The following is a 15,705-nucleotide window of genomic DNA, read 5'->3' on the forward strand; positions in this document are numbered from 1 at the left end:
TTTATTACATGATTTAAATGATCAAGAATCCAAGTCAAGAATTCCTCAGATATTCTGAATTCTCAGGTAAATATCTGCAAAATTAAAGTCCTCTATGGCAATTATATTTTGCTTTTTATACTAATTTTGATAGCTATATCAGAAACTTTTATTTAGTTTATCAAGTTAGCCAGTTCCAATCTATTAAAAGCTTTAAAAAATCTATTTAAAAACATTGCACTAAGACTTTTGGGACACACCCTATAATATTGGGTATCCTATAATCAGTATCCTATAATATTGATACTGACACAAATCTTAAATTTGTGTCACACACATATATATGGATACACACACATATATATTGCATATATTATTGTTTCACTTGAATTTAAAATTTTTTTATTTTCAGATTTCAATTTTCTTCTGACCTTCATTCCCTATTCCACTCATTTCTTTTAAGCAAGAAACAAAATACCTATTATGCATATGAAATCATAAAAAAATTTCCCCATTAGTCATCTTGCCCCCCCAAAAGGCAAGGAAAATAGACATGAAAAATATTCTCCAATCTACACTCAGAGTCCATCACTTCCTTCTTTAGATGTGGAGAGGATTTTTCATCATGACTCCTTTGGAATTGTCATGTATCATTGTATTGATTAGAATTAATTAGAATAGTTAAGTTTTTCACTTGACTGTTTTGTAATATTTCTGTTACTCTGTAAACGGTTCTTTTAGTTCTATTCACTTCACTTGGTGTCATTTCATATATATCTTCAAAGGCTTTTCTTAAACAAACCCCTCCATTATTTCTTACAACACAATAGTATTTCATCACAACCATAAACCACAATTTATTCGACTATTCCCCAATTGATAGGCATCCCTTTAATTTCCAAAATAAATGATGTTGTACATATGGGTCTTTTTATTTTTTCTTTGATGTCTTTGGAACATAGACCTAGCGTGGCCAAATGGCATGCTCAGGTTGAAAGCCTTTTGTATATAGTTGTATATAGTTCCAAAGTTGTTCTCCAGAATCCAGAATGGCTGGATTAGTTTATAGCTCCACCAATACCTCTTTTCTTACAACTGCTCCAGAATTTGTTATTTAGATTTTCTTTCATCTTAGCCAAACTGAGGAATATGAAGTGTTTCTTCAGAGCTGTTTTAAATTTGTTTTTCTCTAATAGTGATTTAGAGCAGTTTTATATGAGTTGAACATTTTAATTTCTTCTGCAAACTTTCTGGTCATATCCTTTGACCATTTATCAATTGTGGGATGGTTTCTTAAAAAAAATTTTTTTTAAAGAAATTTTGTGGGGACAGTTAGGTGGTGCAGTGGAAAGAGCACCAGCCCTGAAGTCAGGAGTACTTGAGTTCAAAATCTGTGTGACCCTGGGCAAGTCACTTAACCCCAATTGCCTTTGCAAAAAAAAAAAAGGGGGGGGGGTAAAAGAAAAAGAAAAAGAAATTTGGCTCAGTTCTCTTTGCATTTGAGAAATAAGACCTTTTTCAGAGGAACTTGTTATAAAAATTTCTCATTTCCTCCTTCCCTTCCAATTTTGTTTTTCATTGTGTGAAACATTTTTTTTTAACTGTGTAAAATCAAAATTATCATTTTTCCTTCACCGATTCTCTCTAGTTCTTGTTTGGTCATGAATTTTTCTCCTATTCATTGATCTGTGCTCTCTTAATTTGTTTCTGTTGTTATTCTTTATGGGTAAATAATGTATCCATTTTCAGCTTATCATGATATATTTTGTGAGATATTTCTCTTTGCCTAGTTTCTGCCAGACCACTTTCCAGTTTTCCCAGTAGTTTTTGTTAAATAGTGAATTCTAGTTCAGTAGCTGAGATCTTTAGATTTATTAAACAGTACATTATTGTGCTAATTTGCTTCTGTATTTTGTGTATCTAATTTATTCCATTCATCAACTACTATTTCTTATCCAGTACCAAATTGTTTTGATGATTATTACTTTGTAATATAACTTGAGACCTAGTACTGTTTGGACTCTTTTCTTTATATTCCAACTTCTCCTGCCTCCCCCTTCCCCATGCTTGAATGCCTTCATATTCTTAACCTTTTGTTCCTTCAATGAATTTTGTTATTATTTTTAGCTCTATTAAGTGATTCTTTGATAGTTTGATTGGTATGGCATGGAATAAACAAATTAATATGGTATCATTTTGTTACATTGACTCAGCCTACTAATGAGCAATTAATATTTCTGTAATTCTTTAAATCTGTCTCTATTTATAGTGTTTTTCAAAAAACTGTGTATTTATGGTTCCTATGTGTCTTGGCATGTAGACAGCAAGTACTTTATATTCTCTGCAGTTGTTTTAAACAGAATTCCATCTCTTTCTAAGGGTTTTGTTCATGGTACCTAGAAATGCTGATGATTTGTGTGGGTTTATTTTTTTCATTTATTCAATATCCTGTAACATTGTTCATTTTTAAAACTATTTTTAGTTGATTCTATGGTTTCCTAAGTATGCCATCATATATCTGCAAAAAAGTATATTTATTTCTTTAATTTCTTTTACTTGTTTTATTGTCATAGCTAACATTTATAGTACAATATTGAATAATAGTGGGAATAATATATATCCTTACTTTTATTGGGAAGGTTTCTAATTTATCCCTATTACTGACAATGCTTGCTCTTGATTTTAAATATATATTGCTTATCATTTTTAGAAAATTTTCTTTTATTCCTATGCTTTATGGTGTTTTTTAATAGAAATGACAGTTGTATTTTATCAAAAGATGTTTTTTAAATCAATATGTTAAATTATACATATAATTTTCCTAATATTGAAGCAGCCTTGCATTCCTAGTTTAAATGCTATTTGGCCAGATTTTGTGATCTTCATGATATAGTTTTGTATTTTTATTTAAAATTTTTGCATCAATACTCATTAGAGAAATTGGCCTACAATTTTCTCTTTTTTTTGTTTTTGCTCTCTCTGGCTTAAGTTTCAAAACCATATTTATGCCATAGATAAAATTTGATAGGACTCCTTTTTTAAACTTTTTTTTCCTCTTTTAAAATTTATTTTTAATGCACATTGCTTTATGAATCATGTTGGGAGAGAAAAGTCAGAGCAAAAGGGAAAAACCATGGGACAGATAAGAAAAACAGAAAAAAAGAAATGAACATAGCATGTGTTGATTTACATTCAGTTTCCTTAGTTCTTTTTTTGCATGCAGATGTCATTTGAGAAGTACCAAGCTTTTCATAGTTGATCATTGTACATTCTTGCTGTTATTGTGTACAATGTATTCTTGGTTCTGCTTGTTTTGCTCAGCATCAGTTCATGTGAATCTTTGCAGGCCTTTCTAAAACCAGTTTATTCATAATTTTTATAGAACGTATACGGTACTTTCATATACCACAGCTTATTCAGCCATTTTCCAAATTGATGGGTATGTACTCAGTTTCCAATTCTTTGTTACCACAAAAAAGAGCTACTACAAACATTTTTGCACATGTGGATTCTTTTCCTTCCTTTATGATTTCCTTAGGATACAGACCCAGTAATGGCACTGCTGGCTCAAAGGAAATGCACAATTTTATAGCCCTTTGGACATAGTTCCAGATTGCTCTCCAGAATAGTTGAATCATTTCACAACTCCACCAACAATGTATCAGTGTCCCAGTTTTCCCACATCCCCTCCAACATTTAGCATTTTTTTCCTGTCATCCTAGCACAATCTGAGAGGTGTGAGGTGATATTTCAGAGTTGTTTAAATTAGTGTTTCTTTAGTCAATAGTGATTTAGAGCATTTTTTAATATAATTATAAATGGCTTTAATTTTTCATCTGAAAATTGTCTGTTTATGTCTTTTGATCATTTATCAATTGAAGAATGATTTGGATTCTTATAAATTTGACAGTTCTTTATGTATTTTAAAAATGAGACCTTTATCACAAATACTAGCTATATAGATTTTTTTTTCCAGCTTTGTACTTCCCTTTTAATCCTATTTCTCTTGGTTTTGTTTGTGCAAAACCTTTTTAATTTAATATAATCAACATTGTCCATTTTACCTTTCATAATGTTATCTAATTTTTCTTTGGTCATAAATTCCTCCCTTCTCCAAAGATATGATAAGCAAATTATCCTTTGTTCTCCTAATTTGTTTATATCATCATCCTTTATGTCCAAACCATGTTTCCATTTTGACTTTATTTTATATGAGGTGTGAGATGTAGGTCTATGCTAATTTTTGGACATATTATTTTTCAGTTTTCCCAGCAATTTTTGTCAAATACTGAGTTCTTATTCCAGAAACTGGAATTTGGGGGTTTATCACATACTAGGTTGCTATAGGCCTTGATTATTGTGTCATGTATATTTAATGTACTTCACTGATCTACCACTCTATTTCTTAGCCAGTTCCAAATGGTTTTGATGATTGCTGCTTTATAATACAGCTTTAGGTTTGGTACTGCTAAACCACCTCCCTTTGTATTTTTTTTTCATTAATTCCCTTAAATAAAATATTAGCAAAGAGATTACAGCAATTTAGCAGGATAATACACTATGATCAAGTGGGATTTATACTAGCAAGGCAGGGCTAGTTCAATGTCAGGAAAACTATTATTATAATTGACCATATCAATAATAAAACCAACAGAAATCAAATGATAATCTCAATAGATGCAGAAAAAGTTTTTGGCAAAATAAAGCACCCATTCCTATTTCTTAAAATAATAAGCAGTATCTAAAACTACAGCAAGCATTATTTGTAATGGAAAGAAGCTGGAAGCATTGCCAATAAAGATCAGAGGTGAAACAAGGATTCCCATTATCACCATTATTCTTCAACATTGTCCTAGAAATGTTGGCTTTTGCAGTAAGAAAAGAAAAAGAAATTAAAGGAATTAGAATAGACAATGAGGAAATAAAACTATCACCCTTTGCTGCAGATGATATACTTAGAGAATCCTAGAAAATCATCCAAAAACCTGCTCCTTCCCTTATATTTTCCTAATGGGTTAAATGCATTTTTGTACCCAACCCTGGGTGTGTGTGTGTGTGTGTGTGTGTTCTTTCCTCCTCAAACTAGTTCAGATGAGAGTGAGATTCAAGTGTTGTCTGCTTCCCCATCTCAATTTTCCCCTCCATTGTAAAAACTCTTTCTTGCATCCCTCTTTTATATGACATAATTTTTTCCATTCTTCCTCTTCCATGCCTTTCTCCCAGCAGATCTCTTTTTATCACCATTCTATTCTTCTTTTATGATCATCCAAAACATAATGGCTCACAACTATGCCATCTAAGTAAACTCCCTCTAACTGTCCTAATGATGATAATGTTTCTAGGAGTTATATATATTACCTCCATATGTAGAAATATACACAATCTAACTTGTTACAGCCTTTATAATTTCTCACTTATGTTTACCTTTTCATTCTTCTTTTGAAAATTGTGTGTAAATGTCAAATTTTCTATTCACCTCTGATCTTTTCATTAGGAATGTTTAAAACTCATCTATTTCATTAAATATCCATTCCCTCCGTTTCCCTTGCCCTGTAGGATTATACTTTCATTATTCCTGCATATGTTATTCCTGGTTGTAATCCTAGCTCCTTTGCCTTCTGAAAAATAATTGCTCAAAGCCTCTGTTTCTTTATAGTGGTAGCTGATAAATCTTGTGTGTTTCTGACTATGACTCCATGGTATTTGAGTTATTTCTTTTTGACTGCTAACAGTATTTTCCTTTGATGTTGAAGCTCTGGATCTTGGCTATTTCCACATTTTCTAGGAAAAAAGTAAGGCATAGATAACAGAGATGCTAATAAGCTAATGTAAGATAACTCCTCTTTTACATATGGGTATTTCAGTTGTTAAAAAGGGCCAAAAAAAGAACATTTCTATAAAGAAAATTGATAAGAATTACCTTGGAAAGAAAAAACTTCTCAAGTAAAATTTCAGATTAAAAAGCTCAGACTGTTCTGATGATCAGATGAAAAACTGGCTCTCAGATAAATGTACTGAGTACTTAATGTTTTTTAATTAATTTTTTTCTCAATAGTACTTTATGTTTCCAAAAACATATAAAGATAGCTTCCAACATTCACCCTTGTAAGATTTCATGTTCCAAATTTTTCTGTTACCCCCCACCCCATTCCCTTCTCTCTCTCCAAGACAGCAAGAAATCCAGTATAAGTTAAATATGTGCAATTTTCCTAAGCATATTTCTACATTTATTATGCTGAACAAGAAAAAATAGATCAAAAAAGAAAAAAAATGAGAAAGAAAATAAACAAGCAAGCAACAACAAAAAATTAAAAATACTATGTTTTGATCCACATCTACTCCCCATGGTTCTTTTTCTGGATGCAGATTATTCCCTCCCATCACAATTTTATTGAAATTGTCTTTAATCATCACATTGCAGAGAAGAGCCAAGTCTATCACAGTTGATCATCATATAATCTTGCTATTATTATGTACAATGTTCTCTTGGTTCTGCTTATTTAACTCAACATCAGTTCATGCAGGTCCCTCCTTTTCTGAAATCAGCCTGCTTGGATTTCTTATTGAATAATCCATTACATTCATATACCATAACTTATTCAATCATTGCCCAAATGATGGGCATTCACTCAATTCCAAATTCCTTATTACCACAAAAAGAGGTGTTACAAAGATTTTTTGCATATGTGGGACCTTTCCCCTCTTTTTTGATGTTCTTTATGTTTCGAGAGGAGAAATGTAATGGGAAAATATAGATTTGATAATTTTTTGTTGTCATCTGTGCTTATTGAACAAGAGTCTTTGCATTTCTAGAAATTGTTTGGAGGAGGAAAAAGAATTCTGTTGAGTAAGCTTGTTTGCATTGCCTAGAAAGTTAACTTGATGAGTTTTACAGTTCTCTGACTTAGAGAATCTACTTGTCACTGAATAAGTGCAATGTTCATATATTTTTTTGCTACTATATAATAATATTTTCCCTGTAAACCTGTTAAGGGTGGCTATGAGCTCAATTTTTTTTAAAAAAGCTTTTCATTGATTTATCAGCTCAAGATCAGAAGAATGGCTTTGACCAACAGAACTGCAGTGAGAACCAGGAGAACAGCTAGAAGTTAAACAGCTTTGTGAAGTGCAGATTATTCCTGAAGGAAGCAAGGACATTAAGTCTATATTTGTGAGTTTCACAAGAATTTTCCCATTTGTGCCTCCCTGGTAGACTTTATATATATATGTACTCACTCTCTTCCCCATGGACACTGTAAGCACTGGTGGGAGACTGGGACCTAAATTTATAGACTAACTATAACATTTCAATTATTCCAATTATTCCTTCTTTTCTTAACTTAAAGAAAATAACTTTGCAGAGTTAAAAGAACATAAAATGTTATTCTCTGCTTCTGAAGTTACTAGATTAGATACAAAGAAAGGTGACCTTTAAATAGTTGCAGTTTCAAAATAATCTTGACTAATTTTCCTATAAACTAATCGTTTTATACTTCAAATAGAAAAAGTGAAATGGCTCTTATCTTCTTAAAACATCAGTTTAATTTGTCTGAAATTTGGAGCCACTCTTGACAAAGACAAGGACGGGAGCTCAAGGGATTAAAGGCAAAGTGAATGAAGAAAAGAAAAGCTTTGACCAAACTATAGCAGATAGGAACATGTATATTCTTAATATCCAACTTGGGATGGTAGTCACTGAACTGCCTTTTTCTTTCATTTAGTTATTGTGATATTTGATCAGGAGTTTCAAGACAGTTTCTACTATTTACCCTCTTCCCCACTCCAAAATGCAATTTGGCCTTTTTTTTCTTCTCTTGGATTCCCTCATGAAAGCCTTAAATCTTTCCTTTGGGGATGAAGAAAGTCTGTTTTTTTAAAGTTTCTTTACCTTTTTTTAAATATTTGTTTTGTATTTTAGATCAACACTTGCAATAAATATTGTTAACTGAGGGCATTGCCAATCTGGATTTACTTATTGGGAATGAAGCTGGAAGGAGCTATTTCAGGAAAATTCCAGGAGGGGAAAAAGGAGGGAAGGAAAAGGGGAGAGAGAGGGGAAGCTTATCATTATTTCATCAGGTTGAGATCAGAAAATAATGGCTTTAACCAGCAGAATTGCGGCAAAAACGAGAACAGCTAGAAGTGAAAGAGCTTTGTGAGGTGCAGATTGTTCCTAAAAAGGGAAGGGAGAGAAAGACACACACAAGAGAGTCAGAGGCACAAAGAGATAGAGACAGAGACAGAGAAGGTAGGGAGAAAGAGAGACAGAGACACAGAGGAGACAGAGACAGAGAGAGACAGAGGGAGACAGACGGACAGAAAGACAGACAAAGACAGAATACATACACACACACGTGGAGGCTGAGAGATAGAGAGAAACAGAGACAGAGCAGAGAAGGCAGACAGATACTGAAAGAAATAGACAGAGGCAGGCAGAGAGAAAAAGAGAAAGAGATGGACCTAGAAAACTGATGTGTTTTGACAGAGCCCTGTCTCCAAGTAAAAGATGAGAGCTAAAAAATAGAGAATAATATAGATTATTCTGGTGAGAACTTCCAAGAGCAGAGAAAGAATGTTTATACTGGGAAAAATATCTAGGACATGAGTCATTTGTAGGGAGGGATGAATGAAAATAGCTGAACAGCTCTATTACCGTAGCATATCACCACTACTACATTGAGTGTACGTGCTTTGGGTATAGTGTTTTCATAAGGACTATCAGGACTGAAATATTTTCTATTTAGCACCATAATCACCTGTTTCCCATCGTAAAATTGTCTAGTTTTCTCTGAAAACAATAGGATAGGAGCAAGGAAGATTCAAGACACAAGTCCCAAGCAGTATGCTTATGGATATGGATAATTTGCATTGGATGATGGCCCATACAGAGAAGATCTGGGCCAATCAATAATCAATCAAAAATATTTATTAAGTGCCTACTATGTGCCTGGCATCATGCTAAGAACTGAGAATACCAAAATAGGCAAAAGACAGTCTTTGTCATCAAGGAACTTATGATTGCAGGAGACAACATGCAAACAAATATATACAAAGAAAGCTATATACAGAATGAATAGAAAATAATTGTCAGAACTAAGGAACTGGAATAAAGAGGGGTTAGAAAAGGCTTTCTGTAGATGATGGATTTTAACTGGTAGTTAAAGGAAGCCAAGGAAGTAAGTAATTGGAGAGGAGGAAGGAAGAAGGATGATTAAGATTGTAGGTCAATGAGTCCAAGGATCCCTATTCCCTCACTGAAATATTGAGAATGCAGATAAAGAGAAGTGCCTATATTATCCAATCAGTGACCAGATTGGTCTATAATGTCCAGAGAGAAAGGGGTAAACATGTTACTCATATGAGCTGATGGTGCTTGCTGGCTGAGATCAGGTACTATATTTAGAATGTACAATTCTGAGAGCAGCTGGGTGGCTGAATGTATAGAATGCTGGGCTTGAAGTTAGGAAGACTCATCTTCCTGAGTTCAAATCTGACCTCAAACACTTACTGTATAATTCTGAGCAAGTCATTTAACAGTTTGCTTCAGTTTCCTCATCTGTAAACTGATCTGTAAAAGGAAATAGCAAAGTACTCCAGTATTTTTGTCAAGAAAACCCCAAATGGAATCACAAAGAGTTGGACACAATTGAAAAATGACCGAACAACAACAATGTGCAGTTCTATGTGATGCTGTATAAAATGCACCTGAATGTGACCTATATGTATGATAAATGTAATATAGTTCCACTATGTAATTTGTACCAAGTTCCAAGGACATATAACTCTATTGAGTAACAGATACAAATAATATTGGGATTGACATAGGAATGTGGGAATAATGTACCTGGTACATTTTGTATTTTTACCCCCAGTGGAGGATTGAATATTAAATTATCTCACTTTTCATCTTAAATTCAAAGCCAAATTTTTTGAACCATGGTTATCTTGTAATTTTTTTCTAGTTTCTGTTTCAGTAAGTATACAATTTTTCTCTCCTTGAAATAGGGTAGCAGCATAAGTGGTAGAAGGATGGAACTTCAATAGATGGTAGCTAAGAAGACAGAATAGCAAATAAAAGGCAGAAAAATAAAGAGCAGTTCAATAGAAGAGAAGACCACAAAGTATTATAGAACAGAATATATCTGAGAATCCAGACTGGATTAAAATGAGACTCACGGGTCCTCTAACAATGAACTAAAGGAAATTTACCTAATTATAGCCAAGAAAAGATCTTCAGCAAGAACACTTCCTTGATATAGCTGACTAAAGCTTCTGGTCTGCTGATTAGAAATCAAAGGCAAGCGCTATCTCCCCCTTTGGAATAGGTGTTTTTGAGAGTAAAAGGCAAATGATATAGAAGTCTCCCTTACCTTGGAGTGTTTTGTGGGAATTCATTCCCTTCCCTACTAATGTGTGAGTTTGTGGGAAATCATACTTTTTTATATATGGGAGCTGAGAATGATCCTGTTACACACACACACACCACACACACACACACACACACACACACACACACACATATATGTATATATATATATATTTGCTATTACTTTACCATTTTATCTATTATTTATATTATTTTATTTATTATATTTACTATTATTTGAAGTCATATTTATAAAATACTTAACACAATGACTGGCACATAGTGGATCTTTAAAAAAAATCTGGTTCCCTTCTTATTCTCTCTAGCTATGAGTATCATGGGCTTTCTTCTCTTACATCTTCTGAAATGAGATTTGACTAGAAAGTACTGTATAAGAATAAAAGTAACATACAATAAAACTGAAAAGATAAGTTGAAGACAGCATGTGAAAGGTTTCAAAAATCAAAAAGAGAAAATTCTATTTTATCTTATTTTCTGTTATTTCTCTCTCTTGATGACCTCATCTGTTCCCATGGATTTAATTCTCATTTCTATATATGAATGATTCATAGATCTATATATCCATCTTCGGTATCTCTCCAGTTCCACATCACTAATTACCTATTGGATATTTCAAGTAAGATATCCAGAGATGAGTAAAACTCAATATGTTCAAAATAGAATTCATTATCTTCCTTTTGCCCTATACCCTCAATCTACCTTCTTACCATTTTTTCCCCATTTTTTGCAATGGTTCCACCATTTTCCCAGTCTTCCAGATTCATCATCTAAATGTTATCTTTGATTCTTCACTCTTCCTCAATTCCTATATTCAAATATAATCACTTGGCAGATTCTGACATTTCTATTTCCAAAACATCTTTCCTATTTGATTGCTTTTCTCTGCTAACTACAACCATTACCTGAATTTAAGCCATCATGATCATCATCTTACTTGGACTATTGGAATGACCTCCAAATTGATCTCTCTGTCACCTCTCCCCACTTCAATCTATCCTTCATATAGCTGCAAAATGATTTTCTTTAAATGTAGACTTAATCATGTTATTCTTTTACTGAATAACTAAATTGACTCTCTATTAACCACCACCATCAACACTGTTGCCACTACTGCCGCCATCACCACAATATTCACATAATATTTTAAGTTTGCAAAGTGCTTTACAAATATTATCCTGTTTTATCATCACAACAATCCTTGGAGCTAAGTGCTACCATTTCCCTCATTTTACAGATGAGGAAACTGAGATAGAGGTTAAGTGTCTTGCCCAGGATCATATTGTTTGAGGCTATATTTGACCTCAGGTTTTCCTGACTCCAGACTTAGAACTTTATTCACTGAGTCACCTAGCTACTTCCAGAATTTAATTACCTGATTATTGGAGCATTTATTCTATTTATATTTATTATAGATACATATGTACACATATGTTATATTATACATTAGATTATAAATCTTTGAGAGCAGGGATAAAAATTTGTTTGCTTTTTTATCTCCATTAACTAGCACACTGTTTAATAAATGTTCATTGATTTATCAACATACCTTTCTTTCCATTTCCATCGAATCCTTTGATACTGAATTATGATTCCTTGCTTGGTCTATTGGTAGAATAAGCATTGGAAAGGACTTTGACCTATATTTCTAACCCTCATTGAATTGAAGTCATATGATTGCAAAGTTAAGTGGTAAATTAGGGTCACTTACTGAAGCAATTTGAATGAAACTTTTCAGTATGAGCTCTAAAATAAGAAAGAGAAATAATCAGTTTCTCCCATCCATTTCAGTTCCAAAATACGATATTAATGAAAGAGTATGAGGTACTGTCTTTTATAGGGAAGAGAAAAGGAAAAAAAATATACAAGACTTACATGTCTAAAAGAGATTCATCAGAGGATATTCTAAACCTCTAAGTGGTGCTTCAGGAAAAACAAGGGGGAAGCAGAGCAGTGATCCTCTAAATCTGAATTTAGATTCCAGTGGTGATATAAAAACTTCCAAAATGACTTTTAAATTTTTCCCCACCCTTGGGAACTCTAGTAATATTGATCAGAGAGGAACAAATTGTTATCTTTTATCTCTGCTTTTGGATTTGTGCTGTAATTCATGGAAGAGAGGAAAAATCATAAGATTTTAATGTTCCCCTATCAACTCAAGATTGGCTAACAAGGATGAAAATTCTAGGCTCTATGAGGCTAGGTGAGCACGACAAACATTTGACTATTAAATATGCAATCAGGAAAATCTTGGCTGGCTATACCCATGAATGATTGTCTTATATCATCTCACCTCAATTTTATGGCTAAATTTCTTTAGAACACCAATCAGTGACTCCACTTCCTTTCTTCTTTCTTCTTAATTCTTTTTAGTCCAGCTTCTAATCACATTGTTCACCAGAAATTGCTCTGTCCAAAGTTATTGATGATCTTTTAATTGTAAAATAAAATGGCCTTTTCTCATTCCTCCTCCTTCTTGGTCTCTATAACTTTTAATGCTAATAATCAACTTCTTTTTAATATGCTATTTTCTCTGGATTTTTATTGCACTTCTGCTTCCCCTTCTATCTATCTAACAACTCCTTTTACTATTATTGTATTTTTTTATACAGATTATACCCCTAGATATGGGTATCCCCCAATGCTCTATCTAGCCCCCTCTTGTCTCTTTCCATTATTTTATTTGGCAATTTCATCAGTTTTAATAGATTCAAATATCATTTTATCTAGATGATTCTTAGATCTATTTATGTAACTTGGATCTTTCTTCTAACTACATTCACATCTCTAATGGAATTCTAATTTAAACTTAAATTCAGCAAGTCTAAAAATTAACTAATTATCTTTAACCCCAAGCACTCCTCCCTTTTCCTCTATTACTATGGAGGATACTATCATCCTTTCAGTCTTATAGACTCACAGTCTAGCTATCATCCTTAATTCCTTATTCTTTTCTAATCTTCCATATTCAATTAGTTGGGGAAAAGTCCATGATCTTGTCCATTTGTTGGGTGAGGGCTTCTCACAAACTGTTCACTGCCTTCAGCCAGATTGTTAAGGAGGAAATACCCACAGTAATGACTGTTATGACAAAACTAAGCTACTCATATGCTATTTATGTGAGCGAAACCCATCCTAATGTTGTTTTTCTGTACTTTCTATGTTAAAGTAAAATATAGAAATTTCCATATTTATAATAAAAAAGAGGTTAAAAGAGGTAAAGGTGGTTCAATTTAGGGGCAATTGGAGTTTTAAAAAACAGTCTGCTGATCATCTGATGAATAAGTGGTCTGATCCTATTAGTAATAGCTATTTATCTACTAGCATTACAAAATGAATATTATGAATTTATATACCAGTTATTCCATTTCAGGTATAATACGTCTGGAGAGTTCATTCCCTATTTGTTGTTCAACCCATATATCTTAAGACGTACTATGCCTACTGCATCTATATATTGTACCTATGATACAACATACCTACAATAATTTCTAATTTTTGTATATTCTGAAACTGGATAGTTGAAAAATACATAAAAGTAAGGATAATTGACTATTCCAAATCTTAGGTAATAATACCTCTGATATTCTTTGCTAAATCTTTCCCTCTTTCCTCTGAAAGATATTTATAAGAATGAGCCATAAGGGATTAATGTATGTTCTTTTTTGTCATGAAGCAAACCTCTTCTCTCTGGAGTGACAAATTTTTATAAGGGAGGGATTACTAACACAATTATCCTGTCCTTTTGTTTCAAACTCCAAAGGAGCAAAAGTTCCTTTTTAGTGGGATATATAATTGAGGATCATGGCTTTCAGCAACAATTTTGGTGGTTAGCAGTATCTGGTTACAAAGTCTTTCAACAATTCCTTTGTAATTGCTTTTGAGGCCTTTTTAGCAGTGGAACAAGCTTCAATTCATTTTGAAAACGTATATATTATACAAAAACATACTCATGTTTATAAAATTTAATCATTTGAATAAAGTCAACTTGTAAATTAACAAAAAGAAAATTTGCGTTTTGTCTCTTTGTTTTACTTGGTTTCTCAACATTAAGAATCTGGTGATAATTTTGGCACAAAAATATTATTGGAAGATTAAAAGAAAATTTAGGGTTAAATCTTTCAATTGAAGACAGGAGTAACTTCAAATTTTCACCTTTGCTTATAAGGCATTATGTTGCAGCAGAGGCATCAAACCTGCTACCCCAAGGTTGTAACAACAAAATTTCTGAGTAAACTAGATTAAGATATAATTAGGAAATATTTAATAAAATAAATAAAAATATAAAACAACATACATAACATTAAATTTTGATTTTTTTAAGTCAAAATATAATCATCAGGGATCCATTTCTATTTGAATCTGACACCAGAGCACAGGAACAATAAAGAAATGTTTATCTTCGGCATGAACTGACTAGTCTCAAAGAAGAGCAAAGCCGTTTAGACTAACTAATAGAAAATGAGAAAGAAGTAAGATAAAGTAGTAATAGCTTGTCTAAGAGGGTGAAAAAGAAAAGACATATAACGTCAGCATTTTTCAATTTCCCAGACATTTTTCAAGATGGTGCTGTATTATAACTTTGAGAAACCCTTCTGCACAGGCTGCAGTCTGCACAAAATAAAGGTGCCAAGTTTTCCATAGCTTGAGTTTTTAAAAATTAAACTTTTTATTCTCCTAAAGTAATCTTTTTTTATAAAGCTTTTCATTTTCAAAACATATACATGGATAATTTGACAACATTGACTCTTGCATAGCCTTATGTTTCAGATTTTTTCCTCCTTCTCCTCATCTCTCCCCTAGATGACAAGCAATCCAATATATGTTAAACATATAAAAATATATGCTAAATCCAATATGTTTAAACACAATTATATAATTCTCCGGCTGCACAAAAAAAAAAAATCAGATCAAAAAAAGAAAGTAAATGAGTAAGAAAACAAAATGCAAATGAACAACAACAAAAAGTGGTATGTTATATTGTGATGCACATTCAGTCCCCACAGTCCTCTCTCTGGGTGTAGATGGCTCTCTTCATCATAAGGTCATTGGAACTGGCATCAATCATCTCATTGTTGGAAAGAGTCATGTTCATCAGAATTGATCATCATATAATCTTCTTGTTGCCGTGTACAATGATCTCTTGGTTCTGCTCATTTCATTTAGCATCAGTTCATCTAAGTCTCTACAGACCTTTCTAAAATCATCCTCCTGATCCACATTTATAAAAAGGACTTATAGTTAATTTTCTGGGACTAGATCAGGCCCTATTATGGAATATCAGTGATAATGTTAAAGATAAGACAGGAGTCATTTGAATAAGCCATGCCATTATGGTTTAG

The sequence above is a fragment of the Antechinus flavipes genome, chromosome 1 (assembly GCF_016432865.1).
Source record: "Antechinus flavipes isolate AdamAnt ecotype Samford, QLD, Australia chromosome 1, AdamAnt_v2, whole genome shotgun sequence".
NCBI classification, from domain to species: Eukaryota; Metazoa; Chordata; class Mammalia; order Dasyuromorphia; family Dasyuridae; genus Antechinus; species Antechinus flavipes.